The sequence below is a fragment of the Ctenocephalides felis genome, unplaced genomic scaffold (genome assembly GCF_003426905.1).
Source record: "Ctenocephalides felis isolate EL2017-DRISC unplaced genomic scaffold, ASM342690v1 CF-g0.4_SCAFFOLD_01170, whole genome shotgun sequence".
NCBI lineage: Eukaryota > Metazoa > Arthropoda > Insecta > Siphonaptera > Pulicidae > Ctenocephalides > Ctenocephalides felis.
Window position 1 is genome coordinate 4,124,467 of NW_020537324.1, and position 26,479 is coordinate 4,150,945.

The 26,479-nt window shown below is 30.8% G+C and overlaps 1 pseudogene; it reads left to right on the forward strand.

The window, feature by feature from the left end:
* Positions 1-9,057: 9,057 nt before the first annotated feature.
* Positions 9,058-26,479, forward strand: part of LOC113366043 — a 27,384-nt pseudogene continuing 9,962 nt past the window's right edge.

Sequence of the window (26,479 nt, forward strand, 5' to 3'; positions counted from 1 at the left end):
CACATAAAGGTTATTGATGGTAATATTTTATTTTGTCATTTCGATATTAAAAGTATATAGATACATATTTTGGGTTGATTGTTTTCAATTGATCAGACTAATTTAACAAAATTGAGATATGCTGTTTAGCAAGAGAAAAACATTATCTTGAATTGATAGAAGTATGTTGAATTTATTAATACAAAACGCAAAACGATAAGTTTTTTAATTGCAGTTTGTTAGATCGATGAACAGGATTGCTAAGGATTTAGGGCCAAGGATTAGGCCCAACTTACATGTTTGTATAAATAAATAAATAAACAAAAATTCAGTAAAATAAATGAAATGCACAAGTTTTGATCAAAAGTGCGTTTATGCAAAAATTGTTATAAATCGTATGCAATAACAAGGATATTTATACAGAGCGATAAGTTAAAGAAAACATAAAATTAGTAATCCATATTTTTTTAGAATTGTCTTTTTTATCAAATCATAAACTTCCAAGATGATGAAGTATTCTTATTGACTATTAGTGAAATTATAATAAACAATTAATTATATATAATAAATAAGAAACATTGTTACTTTTTGGTGACTATAGAATCTAACATGAAGTATCTACTGACCATCGGACTGTTATAAGCATCGACTAATTTAAGAAATTATAGAGAAGCAAAAATTGTAGACAAGCAAGGCGTAATTTTATTGGAAGAACCAGCAATGTCATTAATGTTTGATTTACCATCAATGTAAATCCTGAAAAACAATAAGGAACGCGTGTGAAAATTTAAAATCTTTTTAAATTCTCAAAAACCATTCCCAAAAAACTTTTATTCTAGGATTCTAGAATAAATAATATCTAATCTAGAGTAGGGGAAAGGTGTAGATTTGAAGCCACAGGGATTCAAGACTTTTTGGGGCCTTCAGGGTCTGCTTTCAACAAGTTACTTACAAGTTTCATAAACACATCTAAAATCTAGAATCTCATTATAGATAGAAGATATGTGATTTTATATGTATTTATAAACATTTCATAGCTGAGAAACAAGATTGTCCTGCAAAGCAGACTTGATAATTGCAGTATAAATATAAATTGTAAAGGAAAGAATTTTTATATATCAGAATACGAAATATTTTTGAAAATTCAAAGTGAGAATTGTCGATAAAAGTATATATTACATTAAAAGATCTGGCTAAAGCTGGATGATAATGAAATGGAAAGCTGGAAAATATGAAATTTGAGAAACCAAGTCGCTAATATAGACGTTGCTAATATATAGAAAATAATTGAATCATGGATAGACATAAATTGGAATTTATCATAATTTTATGCATTCCGATATTCGTGGAATTGTATATATATAGTCGTACCAATTTAGTTGCAGGTGAATTTTTCAAAGTATGTAGGTACTATTTTCCATGTTCCACCAATGAAAATATAGGCCATAAAAGTTCGCCGAGTCGAGTGTGGAAAATCAATATGCTCGTGGCCCACTGGCACATAGCAGTCGAAGCAGCAACAATATGACGTCACAGAATTCGTGTCGCCGGACAAAGGCGCGCACCACGAGAAAATTGCATTTCCTCTTCCTGATTTGACCGATTTCGCCACAAAATCGGAGGACAAATAAAATAATTGTTCTATTTATTTACTTATTCACTTATTTTTGTAAGCACGTGGTAACTAATTATCATAAAAAATTGTAAGCAATTAAAGCAGGGTCAGTATTTATTTCCTAGCTGTACCCGGTACTTCGTTCACGTGGAATTTAACCGAAAAATAGAAGAATTTGCATTTTTATATGAATTGATATTAGTTTTCAATTTTCTGTGTCAGGTTCATGAAAAATTTCTTTATATTCAATATTTATATATTTACTTTATAAATTTACAATTTTTTTGGAAAATCCGAATATTGACCTCATATGTACTTAATTCATAAGAAATACAATTCATAATTTGTATAAAAATAATTTGAATTAATTTAAGATAAACAAAAACCAAGAAAACATGAAAGTAGTCAATAAGATAATTTGTTTTTGCTCAAATAAAAGAAGTCTAACTTAAGCCCAATTACATCAAAATTGTTCCAGCCAATTAGCCCATACAGATGGATAAAATTTCAAGAAAATATTAATTTGGTTTATGTACTGTATTTATATGCATATAGTAAAAACGGCAATTTCAATATAACAAACAGGCACTCAAATTTAATTTTTATGTGTAGATATAAGCAAAGGTGCAACTCACAAATTCTCTTCAGCCAAGATCCATGCTGTTTTCATACTATTTCCAAGGTATATTCACAGGTATCACTACATATTACGAGTTGTAAAAATATGATAAAAAATAGAGAGGAAAACGTAACGAAAACAATTTTAAATACACTTAAATGCGAGTCGAACTCCTTGACAGAAGATTTTGTAGAAACAGCATTGCATAAAAATAAAAGTGCGCAAATATCGATTAAGTAATAAAATAAAAGTGCCTGTTCACATTTATATAAAGGTTAATAAAATAAAAAAAACTGTTCATTTATATAAATTTAGTGTAAAATTTACAAGTACAACAATCTTACTCCTTATAGTAGTATATTTTAAAATTTATTTTAAATTAAATAATTTAGAAAACATTCAACTAGCATACAAAGTTTTATACATTAAAGAACAAAGTAAAAGTCTCTGCGATTTATTTCATTTTCCAGGTGAACGCAAATTATGCAACGGTTGTCAACTAAAGTAATAATTTGAAACTTATTCGAAGTCTTTTATCTATGAAAAATGTATTCCACAATTTAATTATAAGCAATTTATAAGCATTTAGGTGTTTTTAAAGCAAACATTCCAGGCTCGGAGCTAATTTAACGCAAACTTGTTACCTACACATATGAGGCAAATTGAATTTTAATTCATTTTAAATTTAGATCAATGTATTCAACTTTTACATGTTTCGTAATAGACTAGTAAATAGTACAATAATATATTATACTTTGAATCTGCTTAAGGTACTTTAGACATCAAAATCTATATGATATTTTTATTTTTTTAAAGTCTAATTAATTTATTTTGTGATCGATTATGCCAACACTATCTGATGAATTTATTATTACAATTTCTGTAATAGTGATGATAGTTGATATCTATACTACGGCTTGATATCAGGTTGCCCGAGGCAAACCTAGTGATTGCTAACACATACCTCTAATCACTAATCCGCGATGGAGACCAGATTGTGACCCAAGAAGTGAACCAGATGACAAAATATTATATTTAATATGCAATCTAGTAAACCTGTTGATTTAATGAAAACTAAACGGCTTATAAAATCAATTACAATTTCCACTCTTCCGCAATTTTATATCATACAAATATTAACTGTATATATTTCCATCATCATGAATATATCTGTCTATAAATATTACGTTTTCTACGATGAAATAATAAAAATAGTGTCTTCTACTGTTATACGACATGTGTCTTGGTCGTTAATTGATGTAGAAGATATTATGATGTACAAGAAATCTTCTACACGACGACATTTTCTATATCGCAGGATTTTAATTAAATGCTGTTAAGAAATTTATAATACCGCCTTGCAGAACGGATTAATTTAATATCATAGCAATTTACATCAACGATAAAGGATACATGCATACAAATATATATTTATATATATACTGTATATATGTGTATTTATATTTATATGAAGTCTAGGCTATCATACCATCAAGAATATACCGAACGGCATTTCTGAATAATTGATGCATGATGCAAATTATGTTTGGATCAAAAATATCGTCCAGGTAGTTATTAAAGTATTAAGGACACATACAGTCTATTATTTCTGATTTAATTAAGAAAAATGAATTATAAAATGTTAGTCAATATTTTTCGATTTCCGAGCTATGGTTTTCAATTTTTGCTATCAGAGAAAAAATGGTTAATCTCCGATGCAGTATAAATTCAAACAAGTATTTTTAAAAGCACTCACGGCCAAATGAATCGATTAAAAATGCAATAATTAATTAAACCGCAATTTTTACGTCATCAATGATATATTGGAGTACATCAAAAAAGTAATGCGACCGAGAGCAAAAAAATATTTCATATCAGGAATTATACAATTTACGTTTTGTCTGAGTCATCATCAAGACGGTAACGGTTTTTTAAAATAACTTCGGTGTAATAATGAAATAAGTGTATTGCATTAGCAACTATGTAACAGCCTCCTGAACAAAATGCAGATCAGGCCGAGCGTGTTTTAATGAGAATTTATTAAAAAGAATTCGTGAAAAATTACAAGCCCGAAATCCTCATTAGTGAATGTACAAGGAACAGTAACAATCATTCGGAATATATTTTTTGATACATTTATCATACTCAACTATCCTATTTTAGAACACTTTTACGGTAGCTTCAAGTTTTTAACCCTAAACGTGCTTACTTAAAAAATCAACTGGATTCACTAATATTTATATAGGTTCTCCGAAACTACCTCAAATGTATTTTACGAGATTTAATACTAATAGGTTGTATACATTGTTAAATAAACTTTCTGGTTCCTCGAAGATACGCTAATGGTTCATCCTTTTTTGTAGTATTGACTGAATATATTTAGTCCTAGGTAAAAATATTAAAATTCTGAAACTACATATCTCCATATATTCACTATTAATTTTTAAACAAATCAATAAATCATAATCTTTGCAAAAAACACGCTAATGTAAGAAACGATTTTTTTGCTCAGTGTGTTTTTACATGCATGTTTTGATTTATCATTTTTTATTGACTAAACTATAAGAAAATTGCACAAAAATTTTACCAGAGACTTCTCTATACGTTGTAATTAAAATTTATCTTAATTTTAACTTAGCTATGTATAAAATAGTGCAAATATTGAAAATTATATATTAATGTATGATTATTTTTTTCCCAGAACATTTTTAAGTCGCCCGTCTATATTGGTTTTCGACAGGTTGAAATAAGGAAACTTTGTAAGCAGCATGTATACATTACAAGGTAGATATATCACATTACATATACGAGAAAGATACCGTTACATTCATTCATTTTTTCTCGCAAATAAATGCGAGATATAAACTTTCGATTTAAGTGCCTGACACTTTATCAAAGAATTCCATTATCTTAATGCGATATTGGCACGAAATCAGTCTATTGATAATAAATAGTAATAATAATCTATATTTAGCCAATGTATAGAATAGTGTAATATATGGAAGCCAGAAGCTTGTTGTGAGATTTTTTTAAATTATTAAAATATAGAGTCTCTTTAGTTAGTACCTAATTTGAGTAGAGTTTAACCACAAGTCTGCTTCTATTATTATTACCAATAATTGATATTTACTTTTATTGATCTTTAATTATCGTTGTGATTCCGTATTACTATTTAATTTGTCGTAATCACCTTAAACGATTGAGTTATCACAATCGTTCTCGTCGTGATGATGTCTCAGCCTGTTGTAACTTGTAAGTACAACTTTATTCTGTTCTTGTCTTTGTATTTTTTATCTGTTTTTGTCTAATCATGAGAAAATCATCGGAGCGGGGCGCCTCCGCTGCGGTTAGTGAATTTCCTGTTTTGACTTCTTTTTTCTCTCTAATTCCGCTCATTCTGCGGCATTAAGCCGCCAGATCATCGGTTAGCGGGGTTAGCGCAACAAACAAGCCATCAAACTTCTGTTTATCACATAGGAAGTGAAAATATATAGAAATAAAAGGTTTTGGGTAAAGTCCGAAACGAAATCAATTATAGATTTGATGTACTAATTCTTTTCAAAGTGAAAATTGGACCATAGAGATATGATTCATTGGAAGTCGATTTTGTTTAAAAAATTCAGATTATAAAATAATCTTTATAATTTTTATATACAAATTTATATAGAGGAAATTTTATACTAAAAGCTAAGTACTTAGATACTTAAGTCTAGAATTTAAAAAAAAATGATTTTGTCCTTTTCGATATTTTCAAATTCTAACTACTCAAAAATATGTGTGGAAAAGGATTTTATTATTCAAATTATTTTCGGAGATACAGCTGTTCGGCGAATCTTTGAACGCGTTTTACTCGAAACTTATTTTTTCGATACGATACCCAAGTTTTCTGAATTAACTTGAAAATTTATACTAATTAACTTAAAATTTTTACAGGTTCTTCTCTATAGGGTTCTCGTATGAACTATGCTCATCCCCTAACTCCAATTTTAACCATTTTTAAAACATTTAAAGAAGAAAACATAAAAAAGTGTAAAAAATCCTTGTTTAGGAGTTACTAACATTTGTGACAAAGCATTTTTTTAACTTGTCCGTGGTTCATACGATTATGACATTATTCTAGATTAATAGTATATATTATTATCTTCAGATATTCGGAAAACTAAAATTATGGGTATGGTCAGGTGCCAATTTATTGAGACCCTCCAAATCATCCCCATCTAGAATTAAAAGCTTATGACCATTTTTATTTGTTTGCTAAACTCTCGAAACATTAATTAATAGATTGTAAAAAGTATAGTAAAATTATTGTTTGCCTATTTTTACAGCCTTTCAAAAATAGCATAAAATTTATGTCTCTACACTAGAATAACCCCTTAATAAATATACAAAAAATATCCGATTTGTCGATTAAAATGTGTAATTATTATGTACTTAATAAAATAAGCTAACTGCTGGATGGTGAGTATTTAAAATAATGTATAAAAAAACTCAAATTAAATTTGATATACAAGAAACGAGACGTTTTTATGTCTTAAGTAAATTGCACAATTACAACACAGTTAACTGTGGTATCATAAAATCAGCAGGCAAATCTAGTGTATTTTAATGACAAATTATTACATAAGACAGAAAGCGCCGACATGTCGATTAAAATTTGCAATTAATAAATATATAAGTAATTAATAATTTAACCACCAAATTATAAGCATTAAATATTCAACTGATCACCAATAAATAACGCATAAATAAATATAATTAACAAGCCGTTTTTATGTCTCGAGTAAATTGCACAATTACAGCACAGTTAACATTCTTCGTTAAAAAATTAATTAGCCTGTAGAATTATAAAATCGCGCGATTAGCTGTTAATCAGGTCGGTGTCTCCGCGCGACCAGGAGAGGAAACGCCGGCAGTTTGTCAGCGGCGGACGCATGCACGGACGCGGCCGCTGCGGCGCGTACCGCGTTTTGGGGACAGCGCACTTTTGGGGCGAAGGGGCGACGGGGAACGCGAACTCTTTGCTTTTGCACTTTGCTTGCAGTCATCGACTTGTCCTGGACCCGTGAGACTTCCCCACTCTCCTACGAGAAGATCTAAATCATCAGGAGCGGATTGGGAAAAAATAAAGGAAATATTTTTTGTTCTTTCCCTTTTCATTAATTTTAAAGCAATGGACATATTTTAAATACTTGAAATAAATACATTTTATATAAATTTAATAAATATAAATGTAAATGTAAATGCAAACGTCACCGCAGACGAATTACTTAATGTTTTAAGGTAAATATAAATTTAAATACAATTTAATTTTAATGATTTTTTTAAAATAGTTTAATTAGACGTTCTTGTGTGAATCATCTCATTTTACGGATTACAAAATTGTTAATAAACATTCATTCTTGTTCCAAAGCCCTAATTTTTTAAGTTCCATATTAACTCCAAATTTGTTAATAAATTAAAATTGTAAGTCTATCCTGATATAATGATTAATGGCAAATTGAAAAAAAATTAAAATTATCAATTTTACTATTAATTTGATGTACATTTGACATTGGTATATATATAGAGTCACAAAGTTTAAAACAAGATTTGATTGATTATTTCTTGAAAAAACTTCAGTATTTTAATTAATAAAATTATCTTAAATAAATTGTACAAATTAAAGCCCAGTTAACATTCTTAGTTCCTCATGCAACTAATTTTATAGAACCGAAAGCGTTTTCATTTTCATTAAATGAAAACTACTTCTTTAGGTTTTATTTTTTGCTGACATTACAATATCGATGAAAATGTCAATTTTTCATTAAGCTATTAGGCCAATTTTTTTTATTGAAATATACTGTGCTATTTAAAAAAAACTTGTACTTTTACAAAATATAGACATATTTTGGATCTGGATAAATTTACTCTATTATTTTAAAAATTTACAAAGAGAGTAAAAACAAAAGAACATTTAAGTCTTGAAGATTTTCTTAAAAAAACCTCATATTTAGCAGATTTCAGAATCGATCATATTATTTTCTGTATCAATAAGCTTGTAGTAAAGATATAAATAAAAATTCTGATTCTTTTTTTGTTGTAATTGATGACCCCAAAATTTAACACAATATACAACATGGGCGTAAATATGTCAATAATAAATTGTGAATTACAAATCATAAAAAAAGTAAAAACGTACTTTTCAAATTGATATATTCCAAAAAAAATCGTATTTATTTGAAAATTTATAAATTTTATTATTACAAGTTTACTGATTGAGAAAAATATAGCGACAGACTCTATTTGCATAAAATATAAAGCAAATTCATTTTGTCGAATTTTTGTTTGTTTGTAAACTTTTAGTTTATTCGAGGAAAGACTTCATAATGTTTATTATTTCGTAAATTTACGATGGCTTCCGTATTTTATTATTTCACCCGTCACAATAGCGGTTCCTTAACTCTTTAATGGCAAAACGCACCTGTTCCCTGCATGTTTTTATTTTCTTGAACGGTGTGTTAGCGATCACATGTATATATGTATGTATATTGTATATGGTACGGTAACCCCTCTTATAACGCGGATGCGAAGTTGTCAAGTGCCCGAACGGGGAGTGGTGGGACTAGTCAGCCGGCGAACAGAATTCTGAATCGAGAATTTCAACTCAGTCTCAAGTCAGAGTTTAAAGCACCTGGATTAAAAAGGTACGCGGAGTGCGGTAATACTGTAATAGACCCATGTGAAAAATTCAACGATTGTCAAAAATAATCCTATTTCTATTAGTATTCGTTTTTTGTGCTATCAACTGATAAATTACAGTTTCATTCGGTCGGTTTGTTTTCGGTGTGAGTGCGTGCTGATGACCATGTAATATTTTTTGTAGAATTTAAGAAATGTCAACTTGTTTGGATCGCATTGCAGTGACCGCGGATCCACTCTGCAGATGTATAGATAAGGTTTGTTGCTTAAGAATTCTGATTAAAACGTTTTAATTGTAATTAGGCACAAAAAGTACCACATGGTAATAGATAATCTTGCTTTCAAAAAATTGTTACTTTAAGTAACCTAGTATTTTTTTTCTTATGAGTGGAATTATTAGTATTCACTAAATCCGATATATATATTGATTTGAATAAATAAATAAAATTATTATTCATTGAAATTTTTTATACATGTAGCTAATCAATAATGTTATAAAAATGGATATTATTACCAAGGTAAAACCTGCAAAAAACTTTTGTCAGATGAAATATAGAAATTCAACAACCCTTCGGTACATTTATCAATATTATTCGTTATCATTGAAAAAAAGGCCAACAAAATGTGAAAATCTTTTAATGGATAAATGAGAAATAAGCAAATCCAAAAACCCTTTGGTATAATTATCTGAATTACGTACATCAACTATGGAATAAACTATTTAGGGTATTTAAAAATTATCAAAAGGAATAAAAAAAACTTTCGATAGATGCAATATTGAAAGCGACATGTGTCAAATAACTGGAAGTTAGAGAAAATCACTTATTTTTAAGTTCATGTTACTTTTATAAATTTCCAATTAATCCTGGCTTTTGTAGTATAAAATACGCGAATAATAATGAATCTAAAACAAATAGCTATTTCACGACCGATTATTCGATTTAACTTCAGTGCCATGTGCATGCACATAATTCTGTTCGTGCATTCAGATTTATTACACTATGATTTCAAGACTTGTTAAAATTTATGTTGTTCTATAAATCAATTTTGAGATCACGCCGACATCTTCAATAATATATTTCAGCACACTAAATTGTTTTTTACAAATTCAATTGTGCAAAATTACTTTACCAAAACCAATATTAATAAGATAAATCCATTACCCCAGCACGTGCTTAGCGCCCAAATTACATCTATTACCTTAAACGATTTTTTTGCGTTGCTCAAAAGCATAATTAGTCAATTAGATTCTGCACGCAACGCAAATCAGTATTAAAAAATGAGCTTTGCTTCGGAAGAGCAGAATGCAAAAATATCTGAGCTTCTAAAGAATGTTTTCATCAAACAGAGTGCCTTTCTTTTTCATCGATGAATATATCAATAATCTGTGTTAATCAATATAACGGTACCTGGACAAGGGAACAAAGTGCCAGGCACGCGAAGAGGACATTACGCGAAGGAGGAGTTGTGCGTTTTGCATACTTTAATAAATTAACTAAATTAATATGTATAAGGATAAAGGACAATCTATATAGAAATCCAGATATTGAATCTGGTTTTTATATATATTATTTGAATAGGGATCAGAACTTTAGGGTTTTATGAGATGTTGGAATCCCATTTCCAGTTGTTCCATTCCTATGTGATGAATTTTATTATTACAATTTCTGTAATAGTGAGGAACTACTAAATCAATGATAATAGATCAATAAAAATATGGAGAATTAAAGCTAGATCAAGAATTCTATAAAATAAAAATTTGCTTTGTGAAAATTGCTCTTACTATATATCCTATATTTTAAAAATGTCATCACTATTAAAAATTTTAAATAAATAATAATATATGCATATATGTGTGTGTGTGTGTCATTTTGTTTTTTCAACGTTCAAACATATTTGAAAAGGAATTTATATTAAAAATTCTTCATTTATACGTTTGAGTACTTGATTCAGCCATTATAGCATCCATTATACCATCAATTTTTTTTATATTTTAGATGATGCCTAATATATAATATTCTCCTGGTATAAATTGCTGAATGATGATACTGAAATAATAAAGAATTTTCAATATAATTTCATTTTTTAACTCGTCGAATTGGTAGCACCTAATAAGCATAGGATTGACTTCTAAAAGACCGTAATTAAGAAGTATCATCACAGGCAAAAATAAACTAATCAAATCTATAAACTTTACTTTTTAAACATAATGCAAATTCATCTATTCAACATCACATATAATGAAGTACGTTTATAAAGCTAAAAATGAAAGTCTTCAAGACTTTACATTTTGGAGATTCATCACAGAAATTATAGTATTTGTTAGTAATAAGATTATGTAATCATCATCTTCCATAAGTGATTTCAATAAACATACAATTGTGACTTTATATTGGTCTAGCGCGTGAAAGTGAAATAATCATACTTGTCAAGTTTTTGTAAAAATAATAATTAATCCCACATATCGTTGTACGTGAATCCAATTAACTGAAATAGATCTTAATTAGTTACAGGAGTACTTTCTGTCACCGCCATTTTTTTAACAAAAGGGAAAATAATAAATTTCATCAACCATCAGATATTCTAATATCAATGTTTTTAATTTTTTGCAAGAAAATAGTGGCAAATATAAATTTAACCGGTGAAAATAATATATTATACCCCCACACATTTCCCACGACGATAGAAATTGACTAGACAGGAAGCATTATGCGAATACAAACAGTCGATATAAAACAAGCATTTACAAATGCAAAACAAACAACTACTCCGGTCTATTGCATTACAAGTGACTCACAAAGCATGAATCATTATGACTTTCGTCCATAATCTTACTATCAACTGATTGATTTAAATTTCTGACAGAATCCGTTGTCTTCCGTCGAACTGGCGATGCAGTCAGCGGCCGCGTCCGCGGGAGCACCAGACGCGCGGGCCAAACAAGTGCTGCGGGAGGCGGTTGACGCCGTCGTCAATAGCTTCGCAAAACACACGCACGGATACGGAAGAGGTAAGGGATTATTTGAAAAAAAAAATGGAACTACTAATTTGAGTATATGCACATTTGAGTATTTAACGGAATGTATTAATCAAGTGAGCCTTAAATGGGAAGGGGTGGTTGGACGAAAATTACGAAATATCACGTAGGAGAGGAGGGTCCAGTAAGATAACTCGTGTATTTATTTTTTACTCTAATTTAACAAAAAATCTAAAATGTTTCGAAATAATTTTAAAAAAAATTACCATTTCTTTTAGGCACTAAAATACACGTTATGTTGTAAAAAAAATGTGTGGGAGAGGGGAAGGTAATTTTAAATAATACCAAGGGGGAGGGAGGACCATCACGCTCACATAATTAATGAACGCCCCCTAAATACACATTCATGATAAAAAAATAAATGAAAATACGGAGTATAATATAAAAATTTGCAAGAGCTACCAGATCAAATCAAATATATCAATTTTTAAAATCGAGGGTTTCCAATAATCTCAATATTATAATAGCATTATATTTAATTGATGCAAATTTAAAATATAATAAAAATTATGTACATTAAGATCATTTCGAAAGTAAACTAAAAATTGTTATGAAATAACTTTCATTGCCACAAACTGCATTTGATTCGATTTTATGCCACAAAGAAGGTGATTAATTAATATAATTGCAAACTGTGGTAAAATTTGCATAGAAATGAACTATAGTGTTTATATAAAACTGATCTAAAATTAATTAACATAATTTAATCTATGTAATAATAAGAGAAAGTGTTTGCTATATTTCACCAATTGCATCAAAAGAGAGATATAAATTTATCCCCTGTGTGATTTAAATTCAACAGAAATCTCTATTTATTGTTAGTTTTACACGCAATGAAAGTACTTACAATACAGAACATAAGTAATTTTTTTTTCTATTTTAATGGCTCAATTTCAATAATCTCTAGAGCTTTTATGGTTCGAAGAAAAAGATTTATGTTCAGGAAATTTGTGAAATCTGTGACAAGCTTTCACGTATTGAGTCGTGAGACAATGATTAAAAGAGACAAGCCTATATTTTCACAACTTTTGCTTGATTGATACATTGCAAAATACAAATAGTGGTATACTACGTTATACTTCAGCAACAATAACTTTCAAAATACTTCTTCTCTGAATCGAGTTAAAGTTTAACTCAGCTCACGTACCTACCTTAGGGCAGTTCTACCCATTATTATAAATCTAAATTACTTCAGCAATTCTTTTCGCTCAAAATAAATGTAAAAAATTATTTACATACAGATCTATAAATGTATCAAACTTTTCAAGAGAAACTTATTATACAGAATTTGTAATTTTCATGCAAAACTAATCAACGAATCCAAATAATCACGAATTGCTTAATAATTTGTAAGTTTTTCAATTATATCTAATATGGCCATGATAATTAATTTTTAAATATTTATAAATAATTTGTATAGAAAACAATTTATATCACACATTTATTATAGTACGCAGGTACTTGAAGCAATATATACTTAGGTATCAAATTTTAATATTTAACCAGGAACAAAAATTGAGATTATATAGGTAACTTCCAAAATTATGTGCAGTACTTCATATACATAAAACAAGGATAATAATATTTATTATGAGTAAAATAAAATTGAAAATTAACGTTAATTTTCTAATTAGCAAATTCAACTAGGAATCAATTTAGAATTTTTTCCTGAAAGTCAATGATTTTTTCTTCTTCTGTTATAATTAGTGACCGTTCTAGTAGAAAAGAATGTCGGTGTAATGAAATATTTTACGGTGCGAGTGCTTGCATATAATTCAGTTGTCTCCCACGCTCGGCTCGAGCCTTTGTCAGCGTGTTTAACATCGGGCCCGCGGCAAATGCTACGCGAAAAGGGTTCATGAACTGCCAGACCGACGGAAGGCACTTCATCAAAATTCTGTTTGTCAACACGACCTCGGATATTATATGTTTCATTCACGAAACTTTAGTTTGACCAACTAAATTTAATCGTCTTCAGGTTCAAGATCTTTTGACACCATTTGCACTTATCTTTTAATGGTTACCCATTATATGTCTTTTATCTGTTTTATCAAAAACGGCATCTTTCCACATGTGGGTTGTATAATTCATATGCTCAATTCATCTCCAGTGATTGGTATAAACTTTCTTACTTACGAGGATTTATAGATGTACTCAAACTCTTCTATTCTATGTATAAATAAACTTTATGGTCGTTAACAACCAGGCGGCGTACGTGACCAAAATCTAAACAGACGTTCAAGCATTTTGCAAATAATAATACATGCACATTGCTTTTTGCCGTGGAAGGAAGTTGAACTTCAAGTCGTTAGTATTAACTGTTTACTTTAATTATCAAAATCAAACAGAACAAAAGTAAAGCTGTTTGGAAAATTTTGGATCAGTGTTCTATTTTATATTTGAAGTATTTTCACTAATTAGACAAAAGTCAGTAAATTTTGTGTTTACAAAAATCTCACAATCGGTAAGAATAGAACGGCAATTAATGTCTAAATATCGCTTTTGCGGTAAACCGCTAAGAAGTAATAAACGCGAAGTTCTGTCAGTGTCTATGGTGCGTCCCAGGTCACTGAACTAAATGAATTCAAAAGCCAATGATAAACGATACTACCTATAGGTAATAATATTGATTAAAATTTCCACAAACGGAGTTGGAGTTTTATCAATAATACAGAAAAAAAACTACATTTCTATCAACCATTGTTTATGTTCGTATCCAAAAGATTCCACTCCACTGTGTATTTTGTAAAATGTTGATTTTGGACAGATTAACTTCAGGGATGGTTAAAATGAAGAAATGATGTCGAGAATATTTTTTTTCATAAGAGATTCTTCAAAAAGTTGGTAAATTAAGACATGTTTCCATTATAATTTTCATAGCAACCGTTAGTGTGTTAAGTTAAGATATTGTTTCACAATACCATATTATAATCAGCCATGCATCTCCCGGCTAGATATGTTATGAGAATCTAGTTATTCTAATTCCTATTCCGAGTTCAAAGGATTAAGCAAGTTTTCGCTGCCCACAGCATTCGAGGCGAATTCGATTAAAGTTTTGCACAAAGAAAAGTTCGCTAGGGCAAAACTCTCGCCGGCCACCTACCTAGATCGAGACACATATTGTTTAGCACGTTTAGCCTTTACCATATTGTTTTTTTAACGATAGACGTGCAGCATCTGAAGAACGAGTGCGGTCGCTTTTGTTTTATTGCAAAAGTTATAACGCTTTGATTTACAGCTGCTTTTATGGCAAAGTTCTGAGACACATTGCGTGAGAATATGTTTGTACTGATGTACCTTGCTGCATTCTGCGACATTTTGCTAAAGAATGAAAAAACATCACATCATCATTCTAGGTTTGGTTATTTGAAAAACAATGTAGCTTTGTGTGAAATAAAAATAACTATTAAGAAAATAAATGAGGAAAAAAGTCCAAAATATAAACCTGTTCTAAAAGACCCAGTTTATGTCAATTTTGATGTTATCGTTGATCTAACGCTGACAGATTTATTGCAAAAAAATAATATAATACCATTAAGACACTTAAATGCTGGTTATATTCGGCACCTGTCGAAAAGGCACTTGTTTCGGTCTCGTGACCTCTGGGTCGTGCGAGGCGTGACCGCGCGCGATGTATAACTCCGCGCTTCACCGAATAATAACCCGGTAATTTGCTCGCGAAGCCGGGAGCCCCGCGACCATTATCATCATCATCCCGTCGTCTCCTCGAATAATAATCACAAAGAGAGATAACATCTGGTATCTCCGCCCCGACTTCGCAACCGATTGACCCGCGCGCATTACGTTTTATAACCCCGGAGGTCAATTGACCTCCGAAGCCACCACGGGCTGCCCACGCGCTACGAGAGGAACACGCAGCCGACGCAGCCGATGAGAATAAGGCGATTCCAAACAACGAGTTATAACAGCTGTAAATGGAACATCGAAAACATAACTAAATGATTAAATGGTTCCATTGTTCTTAGACATGGGCAACAAAATAGACTTCTCATATGTTTATTGCACGCATTTATATCATTGCCATGGGAAGATTAACACATTGAATGGGTTGTATATGTAGCAAGATCGCAATGATAAATAATTAGATTTATATCATAATAACCGTATGCTGCTGAGCGATATACTCATTTGATTCACCAGGCTTATTCAAATTTATTAAATATTTACCAATTAAACATTCTGCAAAGGTCATTAAATAGGTCATCACTTTCTTTGTTGTCTGATACAATTACTAATTAGATCCAAATTCAATAGATCACGTTCTAAATCTTTTTTTATATATGATTGAGACTTCATTTATTATTAATAATTAAAACTTTGACCTACTATAACACAATTAAAAAAAACACAGTTAATAAAAAAAACTGCGTGTGATTAATGTTTTATTTATCTACACATTTGTGCAGTAGTAAGATAATGAAAATGAAATAAATGTTGTGTCATTTGAGTATTTAGGACACCAGGAAATGCATGGCCTCTTTTGTGTAATACACTGAAGGCATTCATTGTACGGTGAGGAAAGACCGAGTGTCAGAAAAAATGTTATTTTATTGAGAGTTTGTTTATGATATAGGATAAATTAAACATTAGATTTAGTCATAATTTGTAGGATTGCAGGATTTTAATTAATTTTATTTGAATGATTGCAATTTCTATATTCTTCACAAAGTTTCTCAGTGTTGTAGAAGTTCTGATACAGAGTTTAAGTTTTTATTAAAAACGATGGGTCAAACAATATTTTTTCGAAACAAAACCTCCACTGTGTCCATTATGAATGCATCTCTGCCCAATTCTCATACAATGTTGCAGAATCATTATTATCTCCGGTAGTCAATAAAATCATATGTACATTTGTGTTGGCAAAAATAAATTTCGTACTCCATATAGGTACCATTAGTGTAATGGACCCAGAGTATGGACCCTGAAGGCATTGACCTGCTGATTGAATGAGAGTCTTCCTGCGCGATTTGCCTCATTAAATTAACCGAAAAGTTTTAATGCTTTACGTCTATGGCGCACGCTGAACCTTCTTCCTTTGTCAAGTTTTTTCATTGCGGAATGCAACTTTGTATAATGAACTTTTTTATATTATTTGCACACAGTCGCTCTTCATTTCTTTTATCATTATTACTTCTGAAAATGATAAGACATCGTTTTTCTGTTCAGGTTTTTGTTTGTTTGCATTTTACCGTTGCGTTCGCGAAAGGAGGAGAAATATCGACGGGTTATATTGAAGCGACCATCACGCTAGTTTACAAAATATATTCGAAATAATTTTAATTAGATTAATATAATAAAATATCGATAGCAAAATATTAAATTTATCATTCAACCAATAATTCTGCAAGAAGTCAATTCTACTAGCGTGAAGCTAGCTTGCATAAGACGATTATCTTTTATCATTCAGAAAGTAATATTTTAACTACTTTGTAATAATGTCATTCCATCATTAACATCTTCGTATAAAATATTTTCTTACTAATGACCTAGCTGTCGTTTACGCATGTGCATAAGCATAATATCGTAATTGAACGTGACGACTGATTGTGAGACTAAAAACATTAACTGGCCGCTTAGGTTGCGAAATTTATGATTCAACGTCCCCATTCTTATGTCGTCGACGTTGTCCTTTCTAGGATACGCCGATTTGCAATCGCATTTATGCTCATTGCACAATTCCCTTTCTTAAGATTTAATAAAACACACCAGAGACACATAAAACATACGTGCTAATAATAATTACTGTTTAAAGCTCGTTCTTCAGAACGGAAATTACTTGCATTTCAGAGACGTATCTCGTAAAAATATTAACTGGAAATTAAGTTTAATATATCCACTTGGAGTAAACGTACGACGACATTTTGTATCAAATTCTATAGAATTCAATGATCAAGCATTCATTAACAATTTGCAATTTCAAATTTTAGGAACCATCAAGACCCTAGATCCAATATAATAATTCAAAATATTTTGTTAAATGTATGATTACAGAGCAAGAAGTAAACTGACATGAATCTTATATATTATGTGGTGTGTTTAAAATTTAAATTTCAATCAATGGAACTTAAGAACTACATATGATTACAGTTCGAATTCGAAGGTTTATTAGATATCAAAACCTGTTTTAAAACAGTAATTTTATAAGAAAGATATTATATAATTCTATTTGATTTTTCTTCTTGCGAAACAAGCAAATAAGTAGAAAACAAATTAAATTTTATGTATTCTGTGATACAAAATAGTTTAATTTTGATCAATGGAAATTATTATCAATTGAATGATCTGATCGAACAGTTGGAAGTTGAAGTTTTACGAGGTGGATTGAAAAGAAAAAGATATTAAATATAATCGTTGTGTGATTTTATTAGTTTATCCCGTTCGTTGTGCGGATGCCCTACCACAATGACAGTAAAAAATGTAGCGGTCCCCATTCAAAAATGTAAGTCATTGTCCGCGGGTTCCTCTATTTGTTTATGAAATGCGTCGCAAGTCACACAGCATGCGACGCTCAAAGGATTGAGACGCGATCGTAAATAAAATCCCATAAAAGCCCTTCGATACCACCGCGGCGTGCGCGACACGTCATATTTTCTCGGCTCGAGGACAACTTAATGCCGAACGATTCTCAGAAATAAAATTATTATTATTTTTACATGATGGTTTAATAGTCGCTTCTTGGAAACGCGAAACGTAAAGCGCTTAGTATGCGGCGGCTTCGTTCATAAACCACTACTGGATCTGGCTCGTAATGCGTGTCCTGCGCGCACAGAAGGTGCGAGCCGACCGTCGGCAGAAAGGAAACACGCATGCTAACGGACGACCATCGAGGTAGTAAATAGTCAGCAGTCAGTACCTTCCAAAAGCATTAGCCCTCTAGTCGGTTCACTTGGTTTTGGGCATTTTTAGCTTCATTTATGTAGAAGCTCCTGGCTTCGTAATCACGAAGCTCCAGGTTCAAATCTGCGTTTACAAAAACTTGATGTCAAGCAGTAGCGTAATACATTTATCCTTGAAAAAGACTTTTCTCAGATTGTTGTTTGCTTTATTAGGAAAATTCTGAGGTTCAAATCTGCGTTTAGCAAAACATGTTGTCAAGCAGAAGCCTTTATCCTCAAAAATAGCTTTTCCAAAAATGTTGCTAGCTTTATTGAAAAAAAATTAAAATATCAGTTTTATCAATTTTAGAGAGAACAACCATTGTGTTATCGTCTCAAAAAAGCCACTTAGTTAAAAATTATCATCACTTATAAGGCTCATAAATTCTTATCGTTATCCAAAAAAAAGTAAAAAAATGACATTAAAAAGCAAATTTCGCAAGATTTGTATGGCATACTATGCTTAAAACAAAACATAATTTTACTAAAAATAGATACATCTTATATATCACATTTCATTAACTTTTTAAATTAAATATGATCTTATTTTAGAATAAAAATTAAATGGTATTTAACACACAGATAATTTGGGAAAACTCTTTTTACAAAGTAAGTTGTCAAGAAAAACGAGTATTGCTTATCTTTTCCCAGGTTCAATTTACAATAATTATAGTTCTCAGCTCAACCAATCTATGAATCCTCGTTATATTACTGTTAAAATATTTCTTAAAGTTTTTGTTTGAAAGATACTGGTTACCCGTAAATTCATTACTTCAACGGTCCACAGTAAAACAAGAACAAAAAATTTCTAAACGTAATGTAAATGCAATTTTCTCCAACATGTAATTATTATTATACTAATAATAATATAAAACTAGGAAATATTTATCATCTAGCATTCAATTTATTTTAACGTCGTACATAATTTTGTTTATCCGAATAACCTGTATAAAAACCAGATTCTGGTAGTAAACGATTATTATTATTCTCTATTTTAAAGTGATGAATTTGCATAACATAAAAACTGATGTGTTTAAATTAAATGATGTTCACTATCTAATGTCATTTCTCGTCAGAACATTTCATCTCGTACAAGTTTAAACGGTGTTGAACGGTTAAGATGAGCACGAGGCGTGGGTTCAGAACATTTGGGAGTTGAAGAAGGATTAAATATTCGATATTTGTAAAACATAGAAGATAAACTATTGAGAATCTGCATTTGCTTAGTGATTAAAAGCCTAACAATAAAAATATATCCTGCATAGATTGAGCAATTGTTGAATGCCTTTTAAAGTAAGCAACATAGATAAGGAAGTCACCAATCACCATAACATTATAGTTGTTCTATTGCTGACTAATGAGAAAAGGTCACGAATAATACCAAAAGTTTTCATTTAGTGTAGATAGCAGAGTACAACGTTGAATTTTCATATTTCATTTAATATTGTTCTTCGACATCGATTGTCTTCGCGAATAAATTGGCATTTGGCACCACCATAAGTTAGCCGACGTCCGCGGATAATACGGTCGCTGTCTAAACCTATCAGCCGTGCATCTTGTTGGGCGCTTTAGTTGTAGAATGTTGCTAGGCCCGCATAAAAACCTTTTTTTTGGTTTTCACCATTATATGAATGTGTTGTGTTTAGCCCGAGGAATAGTCCTTTATGCCTTCGTCTTCGCTTAAAAGTTCATTTACCAAGTTAGTCATATTCAGTCTCCAATCGGTGGAGGATCGCGATACACATAAAAAACCATATTCGATAGTGTATTTCTTTAGTTTCCGGAATAGTAGAAATATTTTTGATATGTATGTAATTTTTGAGAAAAGGAAGTTTGCGAAAGTTTTAGTGAAGTGCTGAATAATAATTGATAAAGTATTAGTGATTTTTTATATATGCGAAAGTTGCACTGTGAATAGAAAATTCTATAAATTGTATGATTTGTAATGAATTATTACTTAACAAAATTGTTCATAAATATTTTTGCTTGATGTCAAGCAGAGCCTGTCAGTTTTCACTTGAAAATAACCTTTTCCCGGCGTAACTGCATTCAATAAAAAGCTATCATATAAAAATCCAATCGTTAGGTTGTTTTCTAAATTCACGTCATTAACAAAGTCACCATAACAAGCTTATAAGTCTATGAATAAGTTCTGATTGTTTTTAATAATACGAAAATAAACAAATCATGTGAGAATGGTTGTCACAACTACTCGATATCAGTTTGTCCAAAGCGTGGGATTGAAACTGGGATTAGGCTTAGCCCTACGAATCCCCTACATATTTACAAAATAATAATAATAATAATAAATGGTAGTCTGCCCGAAGGCAGGTCCATGGTGTAAGAGCCACCACAAATAATAAATCATTCCCTTACCATTTGTCGTCTATCATTCTCCCACCCTTTTTACACACTTTTTATGTATTTTCCTTTCCGAACTTCTGCTTCCACGCTTCCTGATCCTGCGCTTCCTATTTCAGTTTCCTGTATTTTTCTTCTCATGTAGGTCGTCAATCATCTGCATTCTTTTTCTTCCCCATTTCTTTCAGTCCTTCTATTTTATCTTCGACGACGTCGTGCAGGAGGCACTGTTTCCATCTCTTTTCGAGATTGTGCTCGGTAGAGTCCTTTCTTGGCCTACTCCTCTCAGGACTTCTTCATTTATCATCCTACCTATCCACTGTAACTTCTCCATTCGCCTGCCACACCACCACATTTCAAAACTCTCTAGATAGTTCTTGTCGGCTTTTCGTAGAGTCTGCACTCCAGACGTAGCACTTCATTAGTCTATTTCCAGAATTTGAAAGATATCCGATTTGCTGTCTATTATCACCAATCCCCGAATCCATTCCTAACTGTTTTCCTTCGTCATTCCGATTGATCGACGTTTCCCGAATGTCTTCCTATGTCATACATCCACGACCTGAAGGAGATGCATGCTTATGCATTAAGATGCATAGGCATACGTGAATACACATAATGGAAATAAGCGTGGGAACAGTTTCGCAATTGATACGGCTGACATCGGACACAAGTGATATGAATATGTATCATTACGATGTTATGCTCTATCGAACTAGGGTTTTATCGGACGCAAAACTATAATTTGCGATTTGCGTTCAGAGACAATGTTGATTGCGGAGTAAAGGACTCATACGGACAAATTATGCGTTGCCTTCAGGGTGTTTTCATTCTAGTAATGTTTAATTTACGTAGAGTATCGAAAACAACCTCTACTCAAATTATTTTTCAATTTCGCTCTCTTATTTCACTGTAAGCGAAAAATTTTTAGACCTACGTCTAATAACATGTTTTACATCAAATACCAAAGCTCCCATCATTCAGCATTAATATAAAAAGTGAAAGCACATAAAGCTATTTAACATAAAGACCCTCAACATACCTTCATAATAAATTAGTGTATTAATCTCCAAGTTATTTTTATTTATTAATGCGCGAGCAGCAGGTTTTGGCCGCGCCATAAACGCCAAGATTAATGTTAATGTATTTTTTAATTTTATGCGATTTCACAAAAATGCGTATTAAAATGTGACATGTCTATTAAATTGAATAAAGATGTACCACCATAAACGACATTGATAAATGGACAACATTTATTTTTATAGGAGCTATATGAGAAAAATTGTTGGAAGAAATAAATAGTTTGAGAAAGCTTACTGTCCAGTTGTTTCTGACTGAAAACTCGAAAACTATTTATTTAGTGCAAATAGTTGAAAATGTTATTTAAAAAAGCGAGGCATTAAGTTCTTTTTCTTTAAATCAAGGAAGAGAATCATTGTTTTTTATGCCTTTTACGATTCAAAGTTGTGGCCTCATAAAATTAGGTAACGCATTCAAATTTTATTTATGTAGTAACTTTTTAAAATATACATACATCAAGTTCCGAATACAGGCATGACAAATACATGAGAATTTATCATAACTTTTTGTGGTTCCTTTGTGTAGATTTCTAAACGAATGCGAACAGGTAGAAATCAGGAAAGCGCAACCTGATCCTGCTCTAAATTAAAATAAAAGATAAGTGAAACGACAAAAAAAAATATTGTTTTTTGTGCCGTTGATATATATTATTATAATTATGTTATTTATTATCAATATGATTATAAATATGGATTTTATGCCATTAGATAAGAAAATATTAACTTTTCCTTGTGACATATTGAAACTTTGAAAGCTTCAAGAAATCCCTGAAAAAGAAACGCCCGTCCTCTAGCAGCTTATATTTGATATTGATTATAAAATAAAAACTATATAATACTTTGCTAGAGTACTGATTTTAAGAGAGAATAAATACCATACTTGGCAAAATCGTGCAGAATTTAAAATTTCAACAATTTACTTCCACTCATATTGAGTGTCAACAGAAAATTTAATTTATTCCCTAGAATGTTTTTAAAAATTGGATCATATCAATTACTTGAATTTCTAAAATCCAAGTTTTGTGTCACTATTATTCGTTTACTATCCCTGTCCAGAATGATCGATGGTAGGTTCTTCGGGGGTTAATATATATAAACGTGTCGGTAATATTTTATTAGTAATTTATTGACCGTGACATATTCCGGAACAGTTTAACTAATATAGAGAGTTGTTTCGGCGTCAACGAACGAGAATTTTTTGCATATTTAATCAAAGATCTACCACGCACAACATCTTAATCTGATCATCTTTAAATATATGACAGGTTATCGACCTTCGTCAAATATTTGATCTTTGTGATTATTACGGAAAACTATTAAGGCTATAAAGAGGGCTATGCAGATCATTTTATTTTTTGCAAAATATATTTGTAATAGAAAACATCGTTGGAAATGTACTATAGATACTGATCTCTTATATCATTTTGGGTACTTTAGCAAAATAATGGTTGTATGTATGTGTGTATGTATACAATTTTTGTCCACGATTTCGAGAGCATCAGAGCAACCGATTCGAATGATTCAAAAAAGATTCGATACCTATTGATAGATAGACGTGCTGATTTTGACAAGACAAGTCCAGCTATTTCGAAAATACGAAGGAAAAGCAAAAAATAGCAGTTCAGTTTTTGAGAGAACGTAAGGCATCCGATTTCGACGATTCTAAAAACATTTCACTTATATTGACGAAATGTAGAATTGATTAAATTTTTGGAAAAGCAGATCGATATCAATTATCCGATAATGTATATGATTTTTAAAGTTTTTTTTATCAGGAAATGAATGCTAAGCACACTAGTTGATAATAAAATTCATTCGCAATCATCAACTTAAGATTTCTTCAAAATTGATCAGTTTTAAAAAAATTTGCCCAGCGCACTACATATGCGAGTTTGATTTGTGTAAAATACTGAAACTTTTGAAAGATTATAATTAATAAGGTTCCTTACAATAATGAAACGTAACGTATATTTATATGCACCTTCTGCAATAATCTAAGAATTAAAAGTAAATACGAGTCCAAATCCGACTCCCGTATGTGTTTCTGGTCGTTTGTTGGTCCATCGCCTTGACATGCTGTGTTTTTAACGGTATACGTTGACCTTCGCATCGGCTCGGTAATATCGAAAAAAGTGTAACATTTATTGGTCGCCAGTGGGCGTGCAGTGCTCGGTTCTTCTCCTGATCTCTCCTTACTCTCCTGGTCTTCCCCGGTCCTCTCTCGGTCGACCGGCAGCCCGAACCCGTGTTCCCACGCTCCGATCTTAACGAAACACCATTAGGACACACGATAAACCTACCGCACTTCGGATTCATTAGATCCACGGTATTAGATACATATAGGTAAAGGTATACCTACTACCTACTACATACTATTATTCTATTATCGCTTTGTTGTGCTACCTATTACAGGACGATCGTATGGAGAATAGTTTATAATATTGTTATGATATAATAAAAAGTCTTTTATTAGCGCTTGAAAAGATTTTTTACAGCACTGATGTACGTAGAATAAGAATAGGAAACGAATGTTGTAGATTTATATGAAATGATAAAAATATGAAAATTATGAGCAGGCAAATGTACATGAATATCAAAAACACAACATATTGAAATCGAAATCTAAAAAATCTAATCCAAAAAATATTTATAATAGTTTTTTTTTAATTTGCCTATAAATTATTAAACATCTGGTAGCAATTAAAGCCCTAAAGTAACTTCATTTACTCTAAAATTTTGTAATAAAATGTAGTCCCAGCGTTAGCGTTTAATAGAATGTATGTCTTCAATACATGAATTTTTAATAACCATGAAGAATAATACTAAATTTGTCAAACCAATTGTATTATATAACTTAAATCATTGACATCAGAAAACTTAGAAGTGTTCTAGAAGTAGTTCTTTAATGATTTCAATTTATATGGTTAACTAAGTTTGGTCAAATCTGCAATAACAATTTTCCAAACAATGCTAAAAATAGTTAAGTTTTCTAAATTTGCTCTAAAATATTATACATGTACAAATTTTAAAATTTAATCAATTAAAATTCCAGAAAACTTGTTTAATAACTTTATATCATGTTTAAAGGTGTAGTCCAAAAATTTCATAAAATTTAGATCGCTGCGATTATTATTTTATTTACTAATATTTTTATAGATTTTATAATTCGAAATTCTCATTATATTGTTTAAAACTGATTAGGCGCGAAGTTAAAATCTACTTTTTTCAGGAAACTGTAATTTTATTTCAACAATATATAGATTGAATTGACATAGTAAATCTGTATTAATTAAATTAATTCCATAAATATGGCTCAAATTAATGTCTAACTCATTTGACTATTTATTTATAGATTTCACATATAGAAACTACAAACTATTGACTAAAAGCAATATCTCCAATGGCTATTTTCAAATTGTCGTGAAAACTGTATATCCTCTAATCTAATTATTATCAAGTGAAATTCATCCCTGGTCTATTGCATGATTTATAGTTAATGGCAAGAAGTAAATCTTGCGATGAGTTTTGATTTATAATGGTTTTGCAATCATATGAATCATTATTAATTCAGCCAAAAAACATTATTGTATAGTCGGAGCTCATTTTTTGCGCATTAATACTAGTAATCACAATTGGTGACGGTTTACCTAGACAAATTGCTGCTTTTCTTATTGAGAGAGAGATATTTCTAAGATCATCTCATCTATTAAGATGAGATATTTTCTAAAATGGGTTCAAATATATTATTGATAATGGTTTTTTATGCGTGCTGCCAAAAATGAAATTAGAAGGCAAATGCGTTTACGAACAAGAAATAAAAAATGAAAACAAATAAAGTGATGCGGAAAAAGATCGATCGATCGGCCATGCCCCGAGCATCCGTCTCGCTGGTGCTGGTGCATTGGCACGCTCGTTTTGGCTCAAGGCATTTTCCCTCGCAGACCATTCGGGATTCATTTGCCTGTGCCATACTGTTCGGGACGACAGTCGAAACTTATTACCAAAATTGATACTTGGGAAGAAAATATAGAAGATGGAAATAGTCGTTGTCAGAAGATGGAATAATTCAATGACTCAACTTAGAAAAAAAATTTATTACCAAAAATTAATACTTGGATTAAAAAAATAATTAAATTTCATAGCTGTTGCAGAAGAATCAACAGGCAAAATTTTATTAAAAATATTTAAGTACAATTTAAACTCTCCATAGATCCA